Genomic DNA, 22,241 nt, shown 5'->3' with positions numbered 1-22,241 from the left:
ACTAGTACACGATGTCTGAGATGAATGTGCTCCTATCATCTGTAATGTGAGGTGATAACCCCAGTATTATACTCCCTGACATGCAGACATGTTTCCTCCAGTTCATCCAGGGAGAGAAAGAGGGAGAGAGACAGAGTTACATCGTCTATATAAGCCCCACTGTCCTCACAGTAACACACCAGGCACAGACATACAGTACTGTGCTTCTTCCTCTAAAAGCAACATCACTCCTGCTTTAAATCTACACTGCTATATAAAGCTGCAGGAGTTAAAGGTCCACCCCACACAAAGTCATGTCCTCCTCCGTTTAATGCACCTGTGGTTTCTGAGGTGCTGTGCGCAGGTGCGAGATCTCCACGGAAATTTACTCTGACAGAGCAGGACAGTAGATCGGGCGTGATGGTCATGTCGCTATATGAATGCTCAATAGTCAGGGGAGAGCACCGCAGAGGAGTGACACAATGATTGACGGCAGTTCATGAAGCTCTTTTTGGGCACATTCCATGGGACAGTGAATGACTTGTGAAAAACAGATTACACAACTAAAAATAGTGTCACACCTAATGTTATTAGTTACAGTAGGTGGTTATTGTACCTGACAGATTGGGTTTAAAAGTTTTTCTTCAAGGAATTGTGCATATAAACCAGCCCTCCCTATTGAGGAGCTGCGAGCAGAATAACTGCTTGTTTTTTCACCGGTATGTGTCGACTGTCTCCTAGCTAGATAGTGTTTTATTACAAAGCAGGTTACAAAATAGGATTTTTGTAAGAATTGGATACCTTTGATTTCTGCAAACCTCAAAAATCAGTGAAAAAGTGGGGGGAAAAAGGAAGGAGGGACTCATACATAACAGCGTGGCCTAAAGTTATCCAAGACTAATATTTGTACAAAGTGTTCCACAGCCAGGTAACGTGAATAGAGAGCTCCAGAGCCTGACAGTTTGTGAAAAAGCTTTTCCCGTGGAGATGTGAAGTGTGAAAGACATTGTCACTGCATGCGATGAGCTGGTATAAATGAAAAATGCTGTTACTCATGAACACTTCTCTCACCTAAAGCTGCAGAAGATCCTTTGGAAGTTTTGGAAGTATTAACCCCGAGAGGCTAATTATCAGATGAAGATGTTGAATGCGTCTAATTGGGTTTCTCTATACAGTAATAAAGGATCAGAAGAGATTGCTTGAAATAATTCACTTTATTGAATGAAGAGTTACTATAAGGTAAATGGGTATTCTGTCATTTTCCCATGAGAGATGATGAACGGCTTCCTGACAGATATGCGTTTCACCTCATTACTTCCAGACTGTAAACAGGTCAGTCTGCTAATTGTGGGTGTGACTGAGGAAGAGCCGCCATTGAACGCTATCTCCTCGGCAGCGCCTATGAGGGGACGGGCCACATCAACTAATCAATAGGAAATAAGTGCTGCTAATTAAGAAAGAGGGTGCTAATGAGGTGATAATGGAAAGATAATTCATATTTCAGGAGAAAACCTCCCCCATCTGGATGAAGGCACAGACTGTCAGTGTAACGTATATCACTAGACGCAATCTCGGCCTTGTTACTGTATTCTGCCACTTGACACAGTCACCCTACATATCCGTATCAGCACTTCTGCCGTCACCAGTTATTATCCATCTGTAAGGTTCCATTCTGTGTCTTAAAGGTGTTTAGCATAAGCAGCTAACATCTCATAATGTAATTGAGTTCTTATCTAATCTCTGAACAGACAGCTGTGATCCTTGTTAGTGACAGATCACAAATGACTGTCTGGCATCTTCTAGCAAAGCTTAGTGACAGCCGCACTTGAGCAGTAGGGGTGGCTGAAGTGTGCGTCATGTAATGTGTCATATGATGACTGAGGTGAAATATACGGAATAAAGCCTGGGTTTGATATGGAGAATATTGTATGTGTATCGCCAGCTATAGCATCACAGGAGTTCCCTAAATTTAAGGGATTGTCCTATGATTACATTTTAATGTATTTGGTTGGATCACCAAAAATGTAATATACAATCAGCATATACATACATACATATATATGTATATATATATATATATATATATATATATATATATATATATATATATATATATATACAGTATACATATAGTATATACAGCTCTGGCAAAAATTACGAGACCACTTTCAAATGTTCAGTTTGTCTGATTTTTCTCTTTATAGGTATATTTTTGAGTAAAATGTAAATTATTCTTTTAGTCTATACACTTCTGATAACATGTCTCCGAATTTCCAGGCAGTAAATTTTGTATTTTTTTCTGACAAAGAATAATGGTCAAAATTAAAAACAAACAAACAGTGCTTTCAGACCTCAAATAATGCAACGAAAACAAGTTCATAATTTAGAAATAATTGCCAATAATTGTCACAGCTTCCGGAGATTATGTTACTATCCCTCAATCCACCGCGGCCGGAAGCTGTGACAGAAACGGTATTGCCATATTGGAACACCCAAGTTATGTGTATTCCGATATGGCGGCCGGGATTCCATGAGCGTTGCGGGATTCAAATCCCCTGCCATACTGGCTGAGCCAATGAGAGTTGCCGCGCGAGATTCGAATCGCCCGCCAAGCCGCACGGCTCCGCTCATTGGCTGAGCCGGCTGAGGCTTGGTGGTGGATTCAAATCCCGTGCAGCACCGCTCATTGGCTCAGCCAGCGGGGCAGGGGATTACATACTTACCTGACCGGGAGGAACGTTGCCGCGGCGTTTCTCTTCTCACCAGAGACCGGGGCAGGAGTGCAGTGCTGGAATCGCACATGCGCATAAGGCTATCCGGCGTCATTTTACTGTAGACACATTTGCAGTGTGCCTTCAGCAATATGACGCCGGACAGCACGGTATAGGCATGCGCGTACTTTGGCGCCACACTCCTCCCCCGGCCTCCGGCAGAACGTGACAGCGCTGTAGCACAGGGAAGAAAGGTGAGTATAAATGTTTTTTATTTTGCATGTGTGCAGTTTAATAGGGGTGAGAGGACCATACATATCAGGATAGGGGGGTGAGGGGTAGCATGCATACCAGGATTGGGGGTGAGGGGACCATGCATATCAGGATTGGGGGGTGAGGGGACCATGCATACCAGGATAGGGGGGTGAGGGGACCATGCATATCAGGATTGTGGGTTGAGAGGACCATGCATACCAGGATAGGGAGGTTTGGGGACCATGCATATCAAGATTGGGGGTGAGAGGACCATGCATGCCAGGATAGGGGAGTGAGGAGTAGCTTGCATACCAGGATAGGAGGGTGAGGGGACCTTGCATAGCAGGATAGGGGGGAGAGTGGACCATGCATACCAGGATTGGGGGCTGAGAGGACCATGCATACCAGGATTGGGGAGTGAGGGGGACCATGCATACCAGGATAGGGGGTGAGGGGACCATGCATATCAGGATTGGGGGGTGAGAAGACCATGCATACCAGGATAGGGGGGTGAGAGGACCATGCATACCAGGATAGGGGGTGAGAGGACCATGCATACCAGGAAAGGGGGGTGAGAGGGCCATGCATACCAGGAAAGGGGGGTGAGAGGGCCATGCATGCATTCAAATCCCACGCGGCACCGCTCATTGACTCAGCATGCGGGGTGGGGGATTTGAATCCCTGGGCGCTCAGCTAATGAGCGGCGCTGCACGGCTTTGGCGGGGGATTCAAATCCCGCGTGGCACAGCTCATTGGCTCAGCCGGTGGGGAGGGGGATTCAAATTCCCCACCAAAGCCGCGCGGCACCGCTCATTGGCTGAGCCGCCCGCGGGCGGATGTTCATTTCACCGCACTCCCAATGCAATAGGATCGGGCCTATTTCTAGTAATTTAGAAACAACAATGCTAATGTTTTAACTCAGGAAGAGTTCTGAAATCAATATTTTGTGGAGTAAGCATGATTTTTAATCACAGCTTTCATGTGTCTTGGCATGCTTTCCACCAGCCTTTCACACTGCTTCTGGTGCAAAAATGTATGCAGTTCTTCTTTGTTTGATGGCTTGTGACTAACCATCATCCTCTTGATTACATTACAGAGGTTTTCAATGGGGTTCAGGTCTGGAGAATGGACTGCCAATGACAGGGTTTTGTTGTGGTCGTCTCTTAATTTTTGCCAGACGTGTATATATTTAAAAATGCTTTGTGTCCAGATAATGCAGGTGCATTCTCGTTTGAGCGCTCCCTACTGCTCTTCTGATTCCCACTCAGAATAAATGTAATGTTTCGGTAAGAAAAATCCACATGGAGTGTTATGACTCTTAGAGGTTTGTATGCACAAAATCAGTCTATTAACTTGAAAATATTGGGTTAATCTGCAGGTTAATAGCGTTCTGAAACTGCCTATTTCCTGCAATGAGAGCCCTGCTGCCAGGCGGAAATTAAATTAAGGGTCCCGTCACATTTAGCGATGCACCAGCGATCCCGACCACGATACGACCCGGTCAGGATCACTGGTGCATCGCTAAATGGTCACTAGTGAGCTGCCAAACAGGCAGATCTCACCAGCGACGTAGCAGCGGTGGGCAGTCGTTACTTACCTGTCAGACACGGCGATGAAGACGTCCTCCCGCCCGCGTCCACGCATTGCTAGTCGACGCCAGCAGGAAGCCGCCGTTGAGAAACGGCCTAGGATGTTCTCGCGCAATTTTGTGCTGCGTCACAAAATCCGTGACGCTTAAGCGATATCGCTAGCGATCTCGCTTAGTGTGACGGGGCCTTTAGTCCTTCCTTCAGACTCGAGCTTTCAGTCCTAAGGGTGGGCCTGTGTGGCTTTAGTCACCACTTAGTGAATAGTGAGTGGCCAGGCTTTCAGTGCTGGTGCGGGGCAGTTTCAGAACACCAATAACCTGCAGATCAACCTCACATCTGCAAGTTAACAGCGTTTTTTACATGACCAGTTCTCTTCAAGCGTTGTGTCTGTTCTGGTGGGCATATGTGATCAGTCCACCCATGCTCTGTATATTAGGTGGTTGTTCTTAGAGTGAATCAAATTAACATAAGGAGGAACCATAACAAGCATGTAACAACAACGTCTTAGTAACATAGTAACATAGTAACATAGTTATTAAGGTTGAAGGGAGACTTTAAGTCCATCTAGTTCAACCCATATCCTATCCTAACTTGCCCTAATATGTTGATCAAGAGGAAGGCAAAAAAAACCCATGTGGCAACAGTAAGCTTCACATTGGGGAAAAAAATTCCATCCCGACTCCACATACGGCAATCAGACTAGCTCCCTGGATCAACGCAATATTAAGGAGACTAGTGTATATACCCTGTAATATTATACTTTTTAAGAAAGGCATCCAGTCCCTTCTTAAATTTTAGTAGTGAATCACTCATTACAACATCATATGGCAGAGAGTTCCATAGTCTCACTGCTCTTACAGTAAAGAATCCGCGTCTGTGAGTATGCTTAAACCTTCTTTCCTCCAGACGTAGAGGATGCCCCCTTGTCCCCGTCACAGGTCTAAGAGTAAAAAGATCATTAGAAAGGTCTTTGTATTGTCCCCACATATAGTTATACATTGTAATAAGATCACCCCTAAGCCTTCGATTCTCCAAACTAAATAACCCCAAGTGTAATAACCTGTCTTGGTATTGCAGACCCCCTAGTTCCCTAATAACCTTGGTCGCTCTTCTCTGCACCCGCTCCAGTTCAGCTATGTCTTTCTTATACACCGGAGACCAGAACTGTACACAGTATTCTAAGTGTGGTCGCACTAGTGACTTATATAGAGGTAAAATTATGTTCTCCTCATGAGCATCTATGCCTCTTTTAATGCATCCCATTATTTTATTTGCCTTTGCAGCAGCTGCTTGACTCTGGCCACTAAATGTGAGTTTGTCGTCCACCCATACACCCAGGTCTTTTTCAGAGACTGTTTTGCCCAGTGTTTTACAATTAAGCACATAATTATACAACTTGTTCGTTCTACCCAAGTGCATGACCTTACATTTATCCCCATTAAAGCTCATTTGCCATTTATCAGCCCAAGCTTCTAGTTTACATAAATCCTCCTGTAATATAAAATTGTCCTCCTCTGTATTAATTACCCTGCAGAGTTTAGTGTCATCTGCAAATATTGAAATTCTACTCTCTATGCCCCCTACAAGGTCATTAATAAATATGTTAAAAAGAAGCGGGCCCAAAACTGACCCCTGTGGTACCCCACTGCTAACCGTGACCCAGTCCAAGTGTGCTCCATTAATAACCACCCTTTGTTTCCTATCCCTGAGCCAGCTCTTAACCCACCTACACATATTTTCCCCTATCCCCATTGTTCTCATTTTATGTATCAACCTTTTGTGTGGCACCGTATCAAAAGCTTTTGAAAAGTCCATGTACACCACGTCCACTGCATTCCCTTGGTCCAGTCCGGAACTTACCTCTTCATAAAAGCTTATCAGATTAGTCTGACAGGAACGGTCCCTTGTAAACCCATGTTGATATTGGGTCATGAGGTTATTCTTCTTCAGATACTCCAGTATAGTATCTCTTAGAAAACCCTCCAGGATTTTACCCACAGTTGAGGTTAAACTTACTGGCCTATAATTTCCAAGTTCAGTTTTTGTCCCCTTTTTGAATATTGGCACCACATTTGCTATACGCCAGTCCTGTGGTACAGACCCTGTTATTATGGAATCTTTAAAGATTAAAAATAGTGGTCTATCTATGACTGTGCTTAATTCCTGCAGTACTCGGGGGTGTATCCCATCCGGGCCCGGGGATTTGTCAATTTTAGTGATTTGTAGACACCGCCGTACTTCCTGCTGGGTTAAGCAGGTGACATTTAATGGAGAATTTTTATCCCTGATCATGTTATCCGTCATGGGATTTTCTTGTGTAAATACTGTTGAAAAAAAGTCATTTAGCATATTGGCTTTTTCCTCATCCTCATCCACCATTTCACCCAGACTATTTTTAAGGGGACCAACACTATCATTTTTTAGCTTCTTACTATTTATGTAGTTAAAGAATATTTTGGGATTATTTTTACTTTCTCTGGCAATGAGTCTCTCTGTCTCAATCTTTGCTGTCTTGATTTGCTTTTTACAGAATTTATTTAATCTTCTGTATTTATTTAATGCCTCATCACTACCTACTTGCTTTAATTCTCTAAATGCTTTATTTTTATCTCTTATTGCGCCCCTTACAGCTCTATTTAGCCATAGTGGTTTCCTCCTATTTCTCGCATGTTTATTCCCATACGGTATATATTGTGCGCAGGTCCTATTCAGGATGCTAATAAACATCTCCCATTTTCTTTGTGTATTTTTATGTCTCAGGATATCGTCCCAGTTAATTGCACCAAGATCATCTCTCATCCGTTGGAAATTTGCCTTCCTGAAGTTTAGTGTCCTTGTAACCCCTCTACTACACATCTTATTAAAGGATACATGAAAACTTATTAATTTGTGATCACTATTACCCAAGTGACCCTCAACCCTTACATTTGATATGCGGTATGTTGGTTAATATTAGGTCTAGCAGTGCCCCCCCTCTTGTTGGGTCCTGAACCAGTTGTGAAAGGTAATTGTCTCTCATCGTTGTCAGAAACCTATTACCTTTGCTGGAACTGCAGGTTTCGGTTCCCCAATGTATTTCAGGGTAGTTGAAGTCCCCCATAATAATGACTTCTCCTTGAGTCGCTGTTTCATCTATTTGCTTTATGAGGATATTCTCTGTAGCTTCCATTATTTTTGGAGATTTATAACAAACCCCTATCAGTAATTTATTATTTTTCCCCCCTCCCCTTATCTCTACCCACAGGGACTCTACATTTTCATTAGATTCATATATATTATCACGAAGGATGGGTTTTAAGGATGATTTTACATATAAACACACACCTCCCCCTCGCTTATTTGTACGGTCATTTCTGAACAGACTATAGCCCTGTAAATTAACCGCCCAGTCATGGCTCTCATCCAGCCATGTCTCAGATATCCCCACCATGTCATAATTATGTTCCAACAACATTAACTCCAATTCCTCCATCTTGTTGGCGAGGCTTCTGGCATTAGTGTACATGCACTTTATGTATCTCTCTGTACCTCTATTCTTTCTTAAATTATTAACTGTTCTAACCTCACCCCCCATGCCACCCCCACCCCCAATGTCATTATTTGTGCCCAGGTCTCTATCTGCACTGTCTTCCCCTCCTATAAAAGGAATACCCTCCCCCCGTCCCTAGTTTAAACACTCCTCCAACCTTCTAGCCATTTTCTCCCCAGCACAGCTGCACCCTCCCCATTGAGGTGCAGCCCGTCCCTAGCGTAGAACCTGTAGCCAACTGAGAAGTCGGCCCAGTTCTGCAGGAACCCAAACCCCTCCTTCCTACACCAATTCCTGAGCCACTTATTAACCTCCCTAATCTCCCGTTGTCTCTCTGGCGTGGCACGTGGTACAGGAAGTATTTCCGAAAATACCACCTTGGAGGTCCTTGCTTTAAGCTTACAGCCTAATTCCCTGAAATCATCTTTAAGGACCTTCCACCTACCTCTAACTTTGTCATTTGTGCCAATGTGCACCATGACCGCTGGATCCTCTCCAGCCCCTCCCAGTAATCTGTCAACCCGATCAGCGATGTGTCGGACTCGAGCTCCAGTTAGGCAGCACACCGTTCGACGATCCCTGTCTTTGTGACAGATTGCCCTATCTGTTCCCCTAATAATTGAGTCTCCCACTACCAGAACCTGTCTGGCCTGCCCTGCTCTCCTATTTCCCCCCTTACTGGAGCAGACACTCCTCCGGCTTTCAGAGGACATGCCTTGCTGCAGCAGTGCTACTCCTGCACTAACACTCCCCTCATCTGCCAACTTAGCAAACTTATTGGGGTGTGCCAGATCAGGACTAGCCTCCCTGGTGCTCTTCCCTCTACCCCGCCTTCTAACTGTCACCCAGCTAGCTGCTTCATTGTCCTGCAGCTCCAACCTAGCATCCCCCCCCTCATCTATCCCATTGAGCGTCTGCTCAGTGAGCAGAAGACTCCTTTCCATATTGTCTATGGATCTCAGTGTTGCCAGCTGCACATTTAGATCCAGTATCTGGGCTTCCAAATGCACAACGTGCTCACATCTCGCACAGCAGTATGCACCCTCGACCGGCTGGTCAAGGATTTCATACATGCGGCAAGACGTGCACTGGATGGCATTGGCAATAGTGGAGCACATCCTAATGGGGATTGCACCAGACAATAAGATAAGCAAAAATAAATTTAAAAAAAAAAAAAAAAAAGTATTAATATAACAGCAATTCAGTAAGACCTCCCTTGGAAACTCCCTGAATCTAAAGTCACTGAATTTCAAGTCACACACTTACCACAGTTCGCACTTACACTCCAGTCACACTCAGCTCGTTCACACTCGCTCAGGAAAAAGATTTAAAAGAGTTTTTTTTTTTTTTTTTTTCTTCCCCTTTTACCCGCACACCACCTTGCTGCTCAATGCACTTCCAAAAGGACATGTTAGCAATTTTTTTTAAAGATTATAATTAAAATTGTTGTTTATTTCTGGCACAACCGTTTTAGAAATAGCGCCTCTACTGTTCATGGGCTGTGTTTGCTATTGAGCTCTTTTTTTTCATTAAACTTTTGTCACAAAACGTTTCAAATTACTTTGCTTCCTATGTTCCTGTGATGTTTTCTGTTTTTTTTTTTCTAGTTAACCATTATTATTTTTCTCACAATTCATAGTTATCAGTCAGGAAGTTGCAATGTATTTTGAAATAAAATCCAAACTAATTTTTTCAAGTAAAATGTTATGTCTTTTATAATACCATACTTGTGACAAAAAACAAGCTTCCTATTCTAATAACATAAAGAACGGACTATTTCTGCCACAATTTTTGTTATTTCATAAACTCCTTTCACCTTTTTCTGACAACATGGGTTGCAATAACAAGGGTCATCTGAAGATTAATGGCCACTCTAAATTCAATCAGGGCATCCTTGAACTATTTCTACTCTGCTATCGAAAGCAATCCAAGGAGGATCACCATGATTATACACAGGTTCGCCACTTCTGCGCTGTTGTCTCTCGCATGTCCAGCTGGTAAGATGGATAACTACGATACAGGGTCAGACTAGGACATAAATTCAACCCTGATATTTGGCTACACACAGACCCCCATGCTGTGTGGACAATGTCAAATATGATTGTGCTTTTGGATTGTGGTTTCTTTTGGGGCACATGGCAGCCTAATATGTCAAGAATGCATGCACAAGGATACATAGACACTTTTCTGTGGAGGGTACCCTCATCATCAGCATTCTGCCAGCACTATTGGTGCTGAACTTCTTTATCCATTTTTCTCCAGCATGTGTTGCACTTGCAATTGTCCAGTAGATTGCCGGCCCTAAACTAACAACCTGACTTTTTTTCCTGTATTAACTTTTATAAATAGGTGCATAGGAGTGGAGAGACACAGGAACACCCCAATTCCAGTAACCCCTCTTGGCATCTGTACTGTTACAGATTACATTTGACAACAGGCAGTGGGCAGTACGTTGGACAGAAGGGAGATAACTAATGGCCGGAACTACATAGCTATATAACAAAAACACAAAAAACAATATCAGAGTTTTTATTTTTTCCACTCCAAGCATAGATTAAAATTTTTTTAAAGAAACTATAGTGTACACGTTCTCCAGAGTTGGTCTGTTAAAAAATATGTATTTTTCCCTATTTGATACATTAAGAGAAAAATGTTAAAGGTGTGACTATTAGAATACGGTTACATGAAAACTATTTATTTCTATAAAATGTGCCATCATTGTGCAAAATTATTAAAACATAAAAAAGTTACATATTTGACATCACCATACTCATACTGGCTCATGACTAAAGAGAACATATTATTTATACCACATGATGAAGAGAGCATAATGTTCATAATGCATAAAAATCAATAGTAGAATTGTGCTATCTCTGCTACCTCTTAGAAACAGCTTAGATGTTATGACTCCTGGAATGCAGCAATAAAAAAAAATTAAATATCAGCGCTGGGTGTGAAAAAGTTGCCCACTGCCCACAATGCCTTAAGAGGCATTTACCAGTATTGTCAGCTAAGCAGTCAGGTTGTGCTACCATGTTAAAAAAATGTAAAATCTACAAAACCTAGATAATGCACAAAAACAACAATACACGTCACATTCTTACCAAGAAATAAATATAATTGCTGGGAAAGTTACACAATTCTCTGAAATCTCCATATGCCTGACAAGATTACTGCATATTATCCTTCCTTCAATTTTTCAATCAAGCAAGCCTTGCATCACCAAGCACAGTGCTAACCATTGAATGTCATACCTGTAGTATAAATGTTGGAATATGTTTGGTGCAATAACTCCATTCCTGTCTATGAGTGTTCAGTTGCTAGATTTGTATGCTGTTCATAAACTTAGAACAAAAAAAAAACTCCCAGAGGCTCACACAGGGAGAGCACGTGACCGTATTTCTTGTGTTTGTGTATGAGAGAAGCAGCCTGCTGTAGATGCTGCACAGATAGACACACAAATGATTAATTCCTGATCTATTAAGCTTATCATGTATTATTCCTGTTTGTTCCTGAATAAAGATGCTCTGTTGTGACACGCTTGGAGAGTATCCTGAATAATCCGCTGCCAACAATAAAGCACTCTCCAAGTGAACTCTCGAACAGAGAAAATATGTTCTGTGAAGTGATGAATCGAGCTCTCTTTATCTGGCTGTCAAATGGAAGAGGCTTAGTTTAGTGAATGCCAGAAGAACATTATCTACGGTGTTTTTTCGGACTATAGGACACACCTAGGTTTTAGAGGAGGAAAATAGAAAAAGAGTTGAAGCAAAAAATGTGGTCATAACGCACGATTATGGGAGGGGCAGAGGTTTAGCTAGGGTTTTTGTTCAGGGTGGCAAAACTTCTGAGTGGCCCCTAACCAGGTAACCTTAATTACAACTCGGCGACGTACCCTAATAGTGGATGTAGGAGATGACTGTTCTGTTACTGAAAATAAACTATAAAAAGACCAACATGGATATTACCGCCATATGGTCAGTGGTAAATACCAGTCCTACAAAACATATAAGTGATTACTGCACAGTTATAGTTGGTGACTTACAACTGACATTCTTTCTGATGGAATCGTTCACTTTTCACATCTTTTCCATCTGGCCCAGACCGACATGACAACTTCTTCCAGCCACGGCTCAGCTGCAGAGATTACAAGAAAGACACATTTCACTTCTTATATTCCAGCCCCATCACCATCTATCCCCAACCTGCACAAACTCCTCATCCTGCTGATACCCCAATGCTGAGCCGCTGCTGGCGTATGTGTCCCTATTACTGCACCTGCTGTGTGGCACTGTGTGCCCTTTAGATTCTAAAGCAACTCTCTAGAATATAGTAATGGTGAGTGCAAGTGCCCTAGAAAACAGTGCCCATATTTTGTCCCCTAGAATGTAATAATGCCCTCTGTGTACCCCTTTGACAGTCACAGTAATCCGAGTTCCCCTATAACAATAAGTGCCAACTTTACATTTAATGTCTCGGCTCTCCCCAATGTACACCTGCCTTATATAAGGCAACACCCCCTCATAGACAGACTGTAATGTAAGGCAGCACCCCTCATAGGCAAACTGTAATATAAGGCAGCACCCCCTCATAGGCAGACTGTAATGTAAAGCAGGACCCCCCATAGGCAGACTGTAATGTAAGGCAGCACCCCCCCATAGGCAGACTAATGTAAGGCAGCACCCCCCATACGCAGACTGTAATGTAAAACAGCACCCCCCATAGGCAGACTGTAATGTGAGGCAGCACCTCCATAGGCAGACTGTAATGTGAGGCAGCACCCCCCATAGGCAGACTGTAATGTAAGCCCCCCATAGGCAGACTGTAAGGTAAGGCAGCACCCCCCATAGGCAGAGTGTAATGTAAGGCAACCCCATAGGCAGACTGTAAGGTAAGGCAGCACCTCCATAGGCAGACTGTAAGGTAAGGCAGCACCCCCCATAGGCAGACTGTAATGTAAGCCCCTCCCATAGGCAGACTGTAAAGTAAAGCAGCACCCCCCATAGGCAGAGTGTAATGTAAGGCAGCACCCCCCCCATAGGCAGACTGTAATATAGTAATGCACCCCCATAAAAATAAATACCTCTTTTTTTCCAGGCTCCTGCGCTGCTCTGAGCTCCCGCTCATCTCCTGACAGGAGTGATGAAACTGTGCCCTCTGTCAGTGTCTGCATCCTCAAATCAGGCACTGGGAGGGGGGTGATGGGAGACGGAGCGCTCACTCCTACCTTTTCTAAACCAATGTCAGGCAACAGCATACTGCATGCACGCAGCTGTCACCCAAAGCACAGGATCAGGTCGATCCCTGTAGGGGAATTCACCCGTATAAAACGGAATTGCAATGATGTAGTAAAATTAAAGGGGGAATTGGAAGAAAGTGAAAAAAAACTCTCTAATCGGGGCTATTCAAATTGGATGCTACATAGAGCAAAAAATATAGTTGAGAGAAAGGATCATTTTGAACTTTTAGTGGAGGATTCATCCAAAAAAATAGAAAAAATGGCAAACTAAGCCCGTATTATCTTTGCAATATAGTCCACAATTTTGTAATATCAAAAAAATTATTCTTAATATTTACACCTTTTGGAGGAAGATAGTATATTATCCAAAATTTTAGAACCGGGTTGTGCGGTAGTAGCAAAAAGAGCCAGAACATTAGGCAGTCTTTTATCAGCTCCAAATAATAGGAGAAAAAAGGATAGTTCTACATGGCTTGATTGCAAAGGTTTTTTTAAATGTGAAAGCTGGTGAAGAGTATGCAAATTCGTGACAAGCACTAAGAATTTCTCTAACTCAAATTCCTCTGAACATCTACAGATGACTACCCATTCCTGCTACTACATGTGGGGACAAATGACACCGCAAGAAACGACCTGGAAACCATCTGCAGAGACTTTGAAGACTTAGGCAAGAAAGTGAAAGAACTGGGAGCGCAGGTGGTCTTCTCTTCCATCCTCCCAGTGGATGGCCATGGAACAAGGAGGTGGAATAAGATTCTGCAGGTGAACAACTGGCTACGTCGATGGTGCCGTCAGCAACGATTTGGATTTCTGGATCACGGAGTGAGGTACCTTTACGATGGACTACTTGCTAGAGATGGGGTGCACCTTACGAAGACTGGAAAACATGTATTTGGAAGTCGTCTTGCTACACTTGTAAGGAGAGCTTTAAACTAGAACAACATGGGAAGGGAAGCAAAAGACTAGAAAAAGCCATACACCTGACAAATGCTATTGAGAACTCTGCTATTAGAAGTGGAAAGGAAGAACAGGAAGAACAAAGACAAAATAATCTAATTAATAAAAATATTAGAGAAAGAGAAACCAATCACAAACTAAAATGTTTCTATACTAATGCACAAAGCATGGGCAACAAACAAGGAGAATTGGAACTACTAACGCAGGAAAAGAAATATGATGTCATTGGAATCACTGAAACTTGGTGGGACAATACACATGATTGGAATACAAGACTAGAAGGATACAACTTATTTGCAAGAAACAGACTTGATAAACGAGGAGGAGGTGTCGCATTGTATGTTAGAAACGCGTATATCTGCACAGAGATTGAAGCTTCAGAGACTGGGAGTTCTGTGGAAACTGTTTGGGTAAGAATACAAGGACAGAACAATGGAAAGGACACCATTGTAGGCATTTACTACAGGCCACCTGTGCAAGCTGAAGATATGGATGAACTCTTTATGCATCAAATGGCCAAGTTCTCCCAAAAATATGACATAGTTGTCATGGGAGATTTCAACTATCCAGACATTTGTTGGGAATCTCTCTCAGGCAAAACTAACAGGTCAAGGAAATTCTTATCCTCTCTTGCTGACAACTTTATCTTCCAAAAGGTACGGGAGAAAACAAGGGGAACTGCTACCTTGGATCTAATCCTTATAAACAGGGAGGAAATGGTTGAGGAGGTAAAAGTGGCTGGGACCCTAGGAGGTAGCGACCATGCTATTTTAGAATTTTGGATAACTAGAGGAGGAAGACCTGTGAAGACTCAGACGTCAAGGTTAGATTTCAGAAAGGCAGATTTTAAGGGATTCAGAAATAGAATTGGAGGGATCCAATGGCTGGATATCCTTAAAGACAAAAATGTCCAGGAAGGATGGGAAATCTTGAAAAATGAAATTCTCAAAGCACAATTGTTAACAATTCCGAAAAGAGGGAAGAATAGGAAGCATTTAAGGAAGCCAGGATGGATGAACACAGAACTTAAGCACATGCTAAAAAGGAAGAAAAAAATGTTTATAAAATGGAAAGAGGGAGGCATATCTAAAGAAGAATATAATGCTGTCTGTAGAACCTGCAGGGCACAAATCAGATTAACTAAAGCTGACAATGAATTGAGGCTTGCAAGAGATGTCAAAAGCAATAATAAAGGATTTTGGGGATATGTCAAAAGTAAAAGAAAAGTCAAAGATGCTATAGGATTTTTACAGGATGAAAATGATGAAATGGTAAGACAGGATGTTGAGAAGGCCGAACTTTTAAATTCCTATTTTGCATCTGTTTTCTCTCAGAAAGGAAATGTGACATCAACTGTTCTTCACTGTCCTATTAAGGGTATAGAAGAATCCAGGATATCTATAAACAGAAAGATAGTGAGGAAACACTTAGCTAACCTAAATGATTTCAAGTCTCCAGGTCCAGATGAATTACACCCCAGAGTACTGAAGGAGATAGCAGAAGAAATTTTTGAACCCCTCTCCATAATATTTGAAAATTCTTGGAGAACAGGAGAAGTCCCAGAAGACTGGAGAAGAGCAAATGTTGTTCCTATCTTCAAAAAGGGGAAGAAGGTGGACCCAGGCAACTATAGGCCGGTGAGTCTGACTTCTATACCAGGAAAGATCTTTGAACAAATTATTAAACAACATGTATGTCAGTACCTGGATAAGAATGAAGTAATTAAACAGAGTCAGCATGGGTTTGTAACTAATAAGTCATGTCAGACTAACTTAATTTCCTTCTATGACGGAATCACTGATTGGGTGGATCAAGGAAATGCTGTAGATATAGTATATCTTGACTTCAGCAAAGAATTTGACAAAGTATCTCATACAATCCTTACTGAAAAAATGACTAAGTATGGAATGGACAAGGCAACTGTTAGGTGGATTCATAACTGGCTTAGTGATCGGACCCAAAGAGTGGTCGTAAATGGCTGCACATCCAGTTGGAAGAATGTCTCAAGTGGGGTACCACAGGGCTCTGTCCTGGGCCCTGTATTGTTCAACATCTTTATCAACGATTTAGATGAAGGAATTGAGGGTAAACTGATTAAATTCGCTGATGACACAAAGCTAGGAGGGATAGCTAATACTAGAGAAGAGAGAGAGAGGATTCAAAAAGATATAAATAAACTGGAGAACTGGGCAGCAACTAACAGAATGGTTTTTAACAGGGACAAATGCAAAGTACTACATCTGGGCAATAAAAATGAAAAAAGCATATACAGAATGGGAGGAATAGGCCTAAGCAACAGCACATGTGAAAAAGACTTGGGTATACTAATAGATCACAAACTGAATATGAGTCAACAGTGTGATGCAGCAGCAAAAAAAGCAAATGCAATTCTAGGATGTATTAACAGAAGCATACAGTCTAGATCACGTGAAGTCATTATTTCCCTCTACTCCTCTTTGGTCAGACCTCATCTGGAATATTGTGTCCAGTTTTGGGCACCACATTTTAAAAAAGACATCAACAAACTGGAGCAAGTTCAGAAAAGAGCAACCAGAATGGTGACCGGTCTGCAAACCCTGTCTTATGAGGAAAGGTTGCAGGATTTGGGATTGTTTAGTTTGCAAAAGAGAAGACTGAGAGGAGACTTAATAGCTGTCTACAAATATCTCAAGGGCTGTCACATTGTAGAAGGATCATCTTTATTCTCATTTGCACAAGGAAAGACTAGAAGCAATGGGATGAAACTGAATGGGAGGAGACACAGATTAGATATTAGAAAAAACTTTTTGACAGTTAGAGTGATCAATGAGTGGAACAAGCTGCCACGAGAAGTGGTGAGTTCTCCTTCAATGGATGTCTTCAAACAGGCTGGACAGACATCTGACTGGGATGATTTAGCGAATCCTGCTTTGAGCAGGGGGTTGGACCAGATGGCCCAGGAGGTCCCTTCCAACTCTACGATTCTATGATTCTATGATTCTATGATTCTATAATTTAGTATAAAACAATTTATGGATTGTAACAGTCAATATGTGGTATACATAATTAATTGTTCCATATGCAATAAAATGTATATTGGATGTACCATTCGTAATTTGAAGAAACGTATTTCTGAACATTTAAACGATATTGGTAACATCTCTGATTCTTCTCGCACAATGTCACAGGCTTCCAAACATTTTATACAATGCCATGAGCGCAACACTGCATCTTTCCAAGTTTTTGCAATAGAAAAAATTGTTTCATCAGCAAGAGGAGGTGACATCCGTAAATATCTGCGCGATCGTGAGGCTTTCTGGATATTTAATTTGGACACCTGCCATCCTTGTGGACTTAATCTTCGGAGAGAGCTATTATTTCATTATTGATTCTCTGTTACAATTGCATGGTTTTTGTTTTTTGTTGTTTTTTTTTTTGCTTGTCAACCTGTGTTTTCTTGCATCACATATGTTTTTAATTGATTGTTCAGGTGCACTACAATTGTTATTCCAATCGTGTGATTCATGAGGGGGAGTGTTTTTTTCACTGAGTATGTATAAATTGTTTTTCTAAATGTCAATGTGCAGCTCTGACAAAGAACACATGTAGTGTTCGAAACGCGTAGCTGCATTGCCGCTAATTGTCTGCGGGATGCTGATCTTAACTTGAATTTTTTCAATAAATAGCCTTTTTTTACATTGCTTCCAAGCGGTCTCCTTGCAGTCCGTGCTGACAACACGCCACAACAGATGAGCTGGCTTTACTCTATTTCTTTCTCATGTAGAAAGGATAATGCCATGGGCTTGTTTCAAGAGAAGGCAAGTTTAATATCTTCAGCATGCCAGGACATTTTGGACAATTGTTTGCCTCCAACTTTGTGGGAACAGTTTGGAGAAGGCCATTTTCAGTACTACATTGCACAAAGTAAGGTTCAAGATGTATAATTGTGTGCTAAATTGTAAAACACTGGGCAAAACTGTCACTGAAAAAGACCTGGGTGTATGGGTGGACGACAAACTCACATTTAGTGGTCAGTGTCAGGCAGCTGCTGCAAAGGCAAATAAAATAATGGGATGCATTAAAAGATGCATAGAGGCTCATGAGGAGAACATAATTTTAGCTCTATGTAAGTCACTAGTGTGACCACACTTGGAATACTGTGTACAGTTCTGGTCTCTGGTGTATAAACAAGACATAGCTGAACTAGAGTGGGTGCAGAGCGACCAAGGTTATTAGGGAACTGGGGGGTCTGCAATACCAAGACAGGTTATTACTAGTGTTGAGCATTCCGATACCGCAAGTATCGGGTATCGGCCGATACTTGCTGTATCGGAATTCCGATACCGACTTCCGATATTTTTTCAATATCGGAAGTCGGCATCGGAATCGGAAGTTCAAAGTTGATTGACAGCCTGACGTCATCATGATGCGCGGTGTGTGCGCATCATGATGCGCCGTCATTTCGGGCCTTCCGGGGGTCTCTGCCGGCCTGCCGGGGGGCTGTGCCGGCCTGCCGGGGGGCTGTGTGGACTGCCCGGGGTCTGTACCGGCCTGCTGGAGGGCTGTGCCGGCCTGCCGGTGGTCTGTGCACCCTGTGGGGGTCTGTACCGGCCTGCCGGGGGGCTGTGCCGGCCTGCCGGGGGGCTGTGCTGATGTCCGGGGGTCTGTGCAAGCATCGTCCGATGGGACTACAAGTCCCATCTGGCGATGCCTGCTACCATGACAGTGATTGACACATTAGCCAATGATGGGACAGTAGTAGTCCCATCATCCGGCTAATGTGTTAAATGTTAAAAAAAAAAAAGTCCCTAGTTTCCCACACAGCAATGGCATAAAGTGAGACTAGGGACTTTTTTTTTTTTTAAGTGGCGGAGGAATACAGTGCGGAAGGATACCTACCTTCCGTCATTGGATTCCTGCAGCCCGTAGAGAACGGCAGCAACAGCTGATGCTGCAGTTCTCTACCCAAGATCGTCGTGGGACACACTCGTGGACTGCTTCGGATCGTGGGTGAGTATTTTTGTGGTTTGTTATGTTAATATTTATTCCGTAAAAGACAATGGCTTCGGGGAACAATGTGACAAGTATTGGTAAGTATGTTACTCTATGTTATATGTACTGTATGTCTATGTATGTCTTGTATGAATGTATTGTATGTAGTATGTATGTAGTATATATGTGGTATGTATGTAGCATGTAGTATGTATGTAGTATGTATGTAGCATGCATGTAGCATGCAGTATGTATGTAGCATGCATGTAGTATATATGTAGTATGTATGTAGCATGTAGTATGTATGTAGCATGCATGTAGTATATATGTAGTATGTATGTAGCATGTAGTATGTATGTAGCATGCATGTAGTATGTATGTAGTATGTATGTAGCATGTAGTATATATGTAGTATGTATGTAGCATGTAGTATGTATGTAGCATGCATGTAGTATGTATGTAGTATGTATGTAGTATATATGTAGTATGTATGTAGCATGTAGTATGTATGTAGCATGCATGTAGTATGTATGTAGCATGTAGTATGTATGTAGTATGTATGTAGTATGTATGTGGTATGTATGTGGTATATATGTGGTATGTATGTAGCATGTAGTATGTATGTAGCATATATGTAGTATGTATGTAGTATGTATGTAGCATGCATGTAGTATATATGTAGTATGTATGTAGCATATATGTAGTATGTATGTAGCATATATGTAGTATGTATGTAGCATGTAGTATATATGTAGTATGCATGTTGCATGCATGTAGTATATATGTAGTATGCATGTTGCATGCATGTAGTATGTATGTAGTATGTATGTTGCATGTAGTATATATGTAGTATGAATGTAGCATGTATGTAGTATGTAGTATGAATGTAGCATGTATGTAGTATGCATGTTGTATGTATGTAGCATGTAATTTTTTTTTTTTTTTTTTTTTACATTCAACACATTAGCCGGATGATGGGACTACTACTGTCCCATCATTGGCTAATGTGTCAATCACTGTCATGGTAGCAGGCATCGCCCGATGGGACTTGTAGTCCCATCGGACGATGCCTGCACAGACCCCCGAAGCCTGCACAGCCCCCCGGCAGGCCTGCACAGCCCCCCTGGCAGGCCGGCACAGCCCACTGGAGCCTGCACAGCCCCCCTGGCAGGCCGGCACAGCCCCCCGGCAGGCCGGCACAGACCACCGGAGCCTGCACAGACCCCCTGGCAGGCCGGCACAGCCCCCCGAAAGGCCCGTACAGACCCCAGAGAGGCTGTACAAGGGAAAAACAGGATTTTTCTTATTCCGATACCGGAAGTCCCATATACTTGAATGGGACTTCCGGTATCGGAATCGGCGATACCGATACTTTTTTTTAAGATCGGCCGATCCATTCCGATCCGATACTTTGAAGTATCGGACGGTATCGCTCAACTCTAGTTATTACACTTGGGGTTATTTAGTTTGGAAAAACAAAGGCTTAGGGGTGATCTTATTACAATGTATAAATATATGCAGGGACAGTACAAAGATCTTTCTAATGATCTTTTTACTCTTAGACCTGTGACGGGGACAAGGGGGCATCCTCTACGTTTGGAGGAAAGAAGGTTTAAGCATAATCACAGACGCAGATTCTTTACTGTAAGAGCAGTGAGACTATGGAACTCTCTGCCATATGATGTTGTAATGAGTTATTCCCTACTAAAATTTAAGAAGGGTCTGATGCCTTTCTTGAAAAGTATAATATTACAGGTTATATACACTAGTTTCATTGATGTTGCGTTGATCCAGGGAGCTAGTCTGATTGCCATATGTGGTGTTGGGAAGGAATTTTTTTCCCCAATGTGAAGCTTACTGATTGCCACATGGGTTTTTTTTGCCTTCCTCTGGATCAACATGTTAGGGAAGGTTAGGATAGGATATGGGCTGAACTAGATGGACTTAAAGTCTTCCTTCAACGTTGATTACTATGTTACTATGAAGGCAGGTTTGGGTGAGTTGGTGAGGAAGTACTAGACTAGCCCACACAGAACACCGACATTAACCCCATCAAACTCCTTTATGGTGAGCTAGAACAGAGATGGTGAGCCAGGTTCTCTCATCCAATGTTAGTGCCTGGCCTCCCAAATACTTTTCTGGTTGAATAGGCAAAAAATCCACAGACATCTCCAAAATTTTGTAAAAAAAACCTTTCCAAGTAGAGTTAAAGCTATTATAATCGAAATACTGCCTTACTCCATGTTAATGACTTTGGATTTAGTGAACATGGTAAAAAAACAAACAAACAAACAACAACTGTGGGATTGCACTTTTTTGCAATTTCACCACACTTGGAATTTTTTTCCCGTTTTCCAGTTCACGATATGTTAAAACCAATGATGTCATTCAAAAGTACAACTCATCCCGCAAAACAAGCCCTCACATGGCCATTTTGACCAAAAAATGAAAAAGTTCTGGCTCTGGGAAGAAGGGGAGCAAAAATGAAAATGTAAAACAAAAATACCTCTGGTCATTAAGGGGTTAAATGATTTGCAAAATTATATGCAAATAAAGTTTATAAAGCTGATCTATAATTGTGTCAAATGTGGTAATCTATTCTTTAACTATGTGTGTTGTTTTTGAGGCGGCATTTGAACAATTCATTTCCATGGGCAAGTGTGATACAGTCAGGTCTAAGTGTTGCTATGTCCACGTCTACTATGAGGCCTGTTGAGACATAGCAAGGTGACATACTAAAGGTATTGTCACACTTAGCGATGTACCAGCGATTCCGACCAGCGATATGACGCGGTCAGGATCGCTGGTACATCGCTAAGTGGTCGCTAGTGAGCTGCCACACAGGTAGATCTCACCAGCGACATCGCTGGGGTCGGGGGTCGCTACTTACCTGTCACACTAGGCGATCCTGACGTCCTCCCGCCCGGCTCCATGCTCGTCTCTCCACAGGAAGCGCCGCAGGAAGCTGACGACGAGAAACAGTCCTGGACGTTCTCGCGCGATCAGCGATA

The 22,241-nt window shown here is 42.4% G+C and overlaps 1 long non-coding RNA gene across 1 annotated transcript in view; it reads right to left on the bottom strand.

Annotated features, from left to right (window-relative positions):
* The window catches only part of LOC141093147 (uncharacterized), a 32,738-nt gene extending 19,506 nt beyond the window's left edge, over window positions 1–13,232 (bottom strand). The window contains exons 1-2 of the long non-coding RNA XR_012232995.1: window positions 13,147–13,232; window positions 12,109–12,200 (exon numbers count right to left, since the gene is read on the bottom strand). This is a non-coding gene — a long non-coding RNA (uncharacterized lncRNA). The remainder of the gene's footprint in view (window positions 1–12,108; window positions 12,201–13,146) is intronic.
* Between the last annotated feature and the right edge of the window lie 9,009 nt (window positions 13,233–22,241).

The sequence above is a fragment of the Dendrobates tinctorius genome, unplaced genomic scaffold (genome assembly GCF_039654945.1).
Source record: "Dendrobates tinctorius isolate UK_male_01 unplaced genomic scaffold, ASM3965494v1 ptg000062l, whole genome shotgun sequence".
In the NCBI taxonomy this organism is placed as follows: Eukaryota; Metazoa; Chordata; class Amphibia; order Anura; family Dendrobatidae; genus Dendrobates; species Dendrobates tinctorius.
Note: the sequence above shows the minus strand (reverse complement) of the source record. Positions and strands in the feature narration are given on the sequence as shown.